Source organism: Trichechus manatus, unplaced genomic scaffold (genome assembly GCF_000243295.1).
Source record: "Trichechus manatus latirostris isolate Lorelei unplaced genomic scaffold, TriManLat1.0 scaffold00004, whole genome shotgun sequence".
Lineage (NCBI taxonomy): Eukaryota > Metazoa > Chordata > Mammalia > Sirenia > Trichechidae > Trichechus > Trichechus manatus.
The window spans coordinates 13946179-13952270 of NW_004443940.1; the positions used below are offsets into that span (position 1 = coordinate 13946179).

The window sequence follows — 6092 nt, forward strand, 5'->3', positions numbered from 1 at the left end:
ATTATGTGTAACATTAGGCAAAAATTATTTGTTAATAAATTTTATTTAATGAGTTTTACATGAGTCTTTCATTCCCCTGCCCACCAATCGAGGTCACCTTAGTTCCGCCAAAGCTTGATTCATCTTCAAGATAGCCCTTTTTATTAGAACCCATGCTAGTCCACTGCTATTGTCAATATAAAGTTAGATTTCCAGAGATCACTGCACAGTAATCAGGAAGTTTTCACTTGGATTGACTGTGCTGTCCAAGCCACTATCCAGACCAGATCTCAGACTTAGCACAAAAAAGAGAAAATTCTCTTTTAGTGAGTATAGATGATAAAGCTTACAGAAAATGTGTGCCATAACTTACATTTCTATTGGTGCTGATCTAGGCAATGGAAATAAAACAAGTAAGAGTATAAAATGTTCCCAGTTGGTTGAATGCTAGCAAGGTAGCAAAACAGAAAACCTAGTGGGAAGTTTTTTTATGGTCAAGTCCACAGCAAATCAGAAACTGCATTCTAAAACCTTGCGAATGACCATTTCCATGGGGTTTTCAATGGTTGTAATCTTACGGAGGAATCTGTAAATAGTGACTACTAGCCGAAAGTTCGGCAGTTTGAATCTGCCCAAAAGCGCCTTGGAAGACAGGCCTGGTGATCTGCTTCCAAAAGGTCACAGCCTTGAAAGCCCTATGGAGCAGTTCTAGTGTACACGCATGAGTCTCCATGAATCGGAATTGACTCAATGACGACTAATAACAACAGCAATCTTACAGATGCACGTCGCCAGGCCTTTCTTTTGCAACTCCACCGGGTGGATTCAAACCATTGACCTTTCAGGTGCAAACTGTTTGTGTTACCCATTCTATACAGCTGTATTACAAAAGTCAGTGTTCAAATACTGAGCCTGAGAGATATTCTCAGTATCTTACATGCAGTAATTCAGGTTTTATTCATCCAAAAAGAAATTTGAGGATGTTAGAATGTTAGAGCTAGAAGACATTATCAAGTGTCTGCCTTCGCTAGACCCCCACACGAGCCCTTCCTTCTCTACCATCTCCCTGCCTCCAATAAACACACACACACACACACACACACACACACATACACTTTCAGTGTCAGCTACCATAGAGAAAAAGATTCATAGGAGGCCAGCTATAGTCCCACCCTGTTCCCACACCAATCATTACACCGGAAGAAAAGGTCTACTCCAGTTGACTCACTGAATTGAGGCAAAAACCAACCACCACAGCTAGTTAGCTTCCATTGGAGTGTCTCGTTTTAAAAAAGATTAACAGTGTCAACCTACTATAGTCTCCTCTCATGCCTTTGTTAACAAGGTAAATGCTGGGACACTCACCTGTCAGGGGCTTTCACTGTTCAGAGGAACAACACAAAATCGATAAAGTAAGTTAACATCCCATTTTAATAGTCTCATTTGGCGGGAATGATGCCTTCACAGTGTAAATTAGCAAGAATAGACAGAACAGAATATGTCGTACATTTTGTCAACAAATCAGCACCAGTTCCACATTACTTATTTATAATTTATTTTTATTTGCAAACAATTACAAACTTATTAAACAGTTGCAAGTAGAGTAAAAAGAGCTTTTCTTTGTTTTCCCCCGACCCATTTGAGGAAGTTGTCAACCTGATACCCACTGCACCTGAATTCTTAATTGTATTTTCTACAAACAAGGAGGAGTCCCTGGGTGATGCAAACAGTTAAGAGCTCGACTACTAGGTGAAAGTTCGGTAGTTCAAAACCATCCAGGGAAGCCTCGGAAGACAGGCCTAGTCATCTGGTTCTGAAAGGTTACAGCCCTGAAAACCCAATGGAGCAATTCTGCTTTGCACACATGGGGTCACTATGAGTTTGAATCAACTCAACAACAACAAACAACCAAGGGCATTGACCTACATAACCATGATGTAATCAATGAAATCAGGAAACTAACATGGATAATCATTACCAAGGAGCCATTGTGGTACAATCATTAACAGCTCAGCCGTTAAATGAAAGGTCGGCCATTTGAACCCACCCAGAGGCTCCCTGGCAGAAAAGACCTGGTGATTTGCTCGTGTAAAGATTACAGCCTAGAAAATCCAATCTGGCAGTTTCACTCTGTCACATGGGGTTGCTATGAGTCGAAGTCAACTTGACGACACCTAACAACAACAACCAAGATTGTTACCACCTAATCGTTAAAAGCCCCAATCAAAGACTCAGTTCAGAAACATGAGTTACATTCAACTGTCATGTCTCTTGAGTCTCCTCCAGTTTGGAACAGTTCCTCACTCTCTTCTTCACTTTAATGACCTTGACAATGTTTGGAGGTTATAAGCCAGTTATTCCGTAGAAGATCTCTCAGTTCAAGTTGATATAACGTTTCCTCCTGGCTAGATTCAGGTTCTACATTGTTGGCAGCAGGATCAGAAGGGACGCTGGGTTCTTATCACTGCATCCCATCAGGTGGTACACAATTCTGATTTTTTCTGTTATTGATGATGCTCACTCTGATCACTGGATTAAGATGGTTTCTGCCAGGCTTTTCCACTGTAGTTAGTCTTTTTCTCCTTGTACTTAATAAGTAGTTTGTTGGGAGATACTTAGAAACTATGTAAATATTCTCTTTCTCATTAAATTTAATTAATTTATTTTTATTTATGTCTGAATAGACTCATGGTTTCCTATTTTATTCAATGGGGTGCAATCCATTACTGTGTTTTATTTTGATGCTCAGATTGTTCCTAATTTGGCCAGAAGGAGTGCTTCACATAGGCATCTGTTTCCTTTTGACGTACCCCATCCTTCTTTAAGCATTTCCTAATTTTTTGGCACAGCAAGATATCCCAGGCTCATTTTGTAATCTTCTTGCTCCAGCCCTGGAATCAGCCATTTATCCAGGGAACTTTTGTTCCTTTGACAGAAGAATGGTATCCAGAAGCCAAGTTCTGGGTTCTAGATGTACTCATTGTATTACTCCCAGCCTTCTCAGTGGACAGAAATAGGGAATACATATGTGTGTTATGGACTGAATTGTGTACCCCAAAAATAAAACTTGTAAATCCTAAGCCCTATACCTGTGTTATAATCCCTTTGGGAATGGATTTCTTTGTTATGTTAATGAGGTAGTATTAGTGTAAGGTGTATCTTAAACCAATCTCTTTTGAGATATTAAAGAGTAGATTAAGCAAGCAAGCACAGAGGGGAAGATAGACACCACATGATCACCAAGGAACATAGGAATAGAAGCTGAAAAGAGGCAAGTACCTTCCTCCAGAGCAGACACACACACACACACACACACACATACAGAGCCTTCCCCTAGAGATGGTGCCCTAAATTCTGACTTCTAGCCTCCTGAAATGTGAGAAAATAAATTTGTTTGTTAAAGCCACTCACTTGAGGTTTTTCTGTTATAGCAGCACTAGATAACTAAGACAGAATTTGGTACTGAGGAGTGGGGTGCTGCTGTAACAAATGCCTAAAATGTGGAAGTGGTTTTGAAATTGGATAATGGGAAGAATCTAGAAGAATTTTGATGTGCTTCATAGTAAGGCTCTAGATTGCCCTGGAGAGACTGTTGCTATGGACATCAAAGGCAATTCTGGTGAGGATTCCGAAAGAAGTGAAGAGAGCTATAGGGAAAGTATCTATAGTCTTAGAGAATACATATGGCACCATCAACACAATGTTGCTAGACATGTGGATATTAAATGTGCTTCCGGTGAGGCTTTAAAAGGAAGTGATGAACAAGTCATTGGACAGTGAAAGAAGAGCAATGCTTTTTATGCAGTGGCAAAGAACTTGACTGAATTATGTTCAAATATTTGGTGGGAGGTAGAAGTTGTAAGTGATGAACTTGAGTATTTGGCTAAGGAGAATTCTAAGCAAGATCTTTAAGGAGCTGCATAGTTTTTCCTTGCTGCTTATAGTAAAATGTGAGAGGAAAGAGATGGACTTAAAAATGAACTGTGCAAAATGAAAACAGAACTTCAAGATTTCAAAAATTCTGTTGTACAAAGTAAGGACAGGTGTCCTAGAACCAACGATATAGCTACGCAATCTTTTGTGAAAGAGTGTAGGCTTGTGACTGATAGATCTAATCAAACACCACAGCAGAAAACCCATAAGCTTAGGCTAAAGGGGACAGAGAAAGGATGAAAGGAAGGAAAGCTGTCTTTCTTTTGGAATTCTACAGGCAGGAAACAAGTCATCTGTTGTCCTCCAAGAAAAGAAAAGGACCAACTCTGGAGTAACTCAGACCTCAGCAGAACTGTTGGAAGGAACACGGGAAGCAAGGCTGACTCAGATTCAAAGGTGGATCCATAGCCTCCTAGGTTTCAAAGTGTGGAGCCAAGACCACCACCAGAGTTCAAAAATGTGGGGCAGCTGTTCATATGGGCCAACAGAATGGAGCTGCAGTCGAAAGTTGAGGGGCTGCCATTCCAAAGGACCAGAAGAACGGGGCCCACACCCACAGTTGAGAGAGTAGAGCTGCCATAGCCAAGGGCCAGGAACATGAAGTCACCTAGGGCCGAGGGGCTAGGGTCACCACTCAAGTGGACCAGGAGAATAGGGCCAGCCAAAGCTGAGGGGGTGAGGTTTCCATTCTAGCGGGCCTGGAAGGTGGAGCCCCACCCAGAATCCGGAGAGCATGGCCAATACCTAGAGTCTAGAGGGCAGGGCCATTGCCTAGATGGTCCCAAAGGACAGAGGATTATTTTCAAGCCTTGAGAGCTAACGTAATGTGTTCTGCTGGGTTTTGGACTTGCTTGGTGCCTATTATCCCTTCTTTCCCTTCGATTTCTCCCATTTGTAAGGAAATGTCTATCTTGTGCTTTTCCACCATTGTACTTTGGAAACAGATAACTCGTATTCACACGTTCACAGATGAAGAGGAATTTTTCCCCAGGTTAAAATACACCTAAAGTCTCTCACCCATATTTGATTTAGATGATTCAGAAGATGAGATAGTGGACTTGGAGTTGATTTGAGCCTCTTGGGATGATGTGATGGGGTGAATGTGTTCTGCATGTGGGAAGGACATGAACCTAGGAATAAAAGCTGAAAAGAGACAAGGACCTTTCTCCAGAGCAGCAGAGACAGAGAAAGAAAGAGAGAGAGAGAGAGAGCCTTCCCCTACAGCAGCGTCCTGAATTCAGACTTCTAGCCTCCTGAACTGTGAGAAAATAAATTTCTGTTTGTTAAAGCCATCCACTTGTGGCATTTCTGTTAGAGTAGCACTAGATAACTAAGACAATGTGTATATACATATATACATTTATATACGTTTAGAAATATATAACTACATATAGATGTAATTGTGTCACATTTTTATATCTATATAGAGATAATGTATTATCAATTTTTCTATCATTTATTTCTATATCTAATCTATCAACAACCATAGTTCACACCAATATCTCCAATTTAAATCTAATACCACAAGATTCATTTTAGTTTCTCACTTTTTTAAGTTTGTTAACTCCCTTCTCTGACAGGAAGAAACCTGGCTCCCATTGTCCTTAATATATTAATTTACTTATTTGATCAATCACCTGCATGGACCAACCCCCCATCTCCACTTGCCCTTGTCCTTCACATGAATGACCTCCTCACCACACACAGGTTCTGGTTTCCTACATGGGGCTGTTGCCCTCTTCCCATCATGTGGGAACCCTCCTCATCCTGCTCAAGCTCTGAATCCCTCTCCTCACCAGCTCAGACTCAGACATGCTGCTCTGGGCTACCATGGTTCCTGCTCTCACCCCACCCTCCCTGGCAAGGATCTACTTTGCTTTGCCCCACCTAGTGAATTTAGGGTGGAATTGTTACTAAATTGTCAGGAAGGGAAGAGAAGAGGCTCGAAAGAGCATATTTATTTAATATAAGATCAAGGAGGGGAAAACTCTTCCACCATAGCACCATATTATTTGAATGTAATAGGGACTGGTTTCGACTGGTTTAAAGTGGAAGGAAATAAATCTGGAAATGATATCTTGAAAGTTTTGCACCAAAAGGCTCTTCCAAGTAGATAATCTTTGTTCAAGGACATCCTCGACAGGCAGTGATGACCTAACCCAGAAATGAGAGGAGCGATT

At 41.1% G+C, this 6092-nt stretch overlaps 1 non-coding gene across 1 annotated transcript; it reads right to left on the reverse strand.

The window, feature by feature from the left end:
* Positions 1–403: 403 nt before the first annotated feature.
* On the reverse strand, positions 404–524 carry LOC111821155 (small nucleolar RNA SNORA32). Its single transcript, XR_002824614.1, has one exon. It is a non-coding gene; the product is annotated as a small nucleolar RNA SNORA32 (small nucleolar RNA).
* Between the last annotated feature and the right edge of the window lie 5568 nt (positions 525–6092).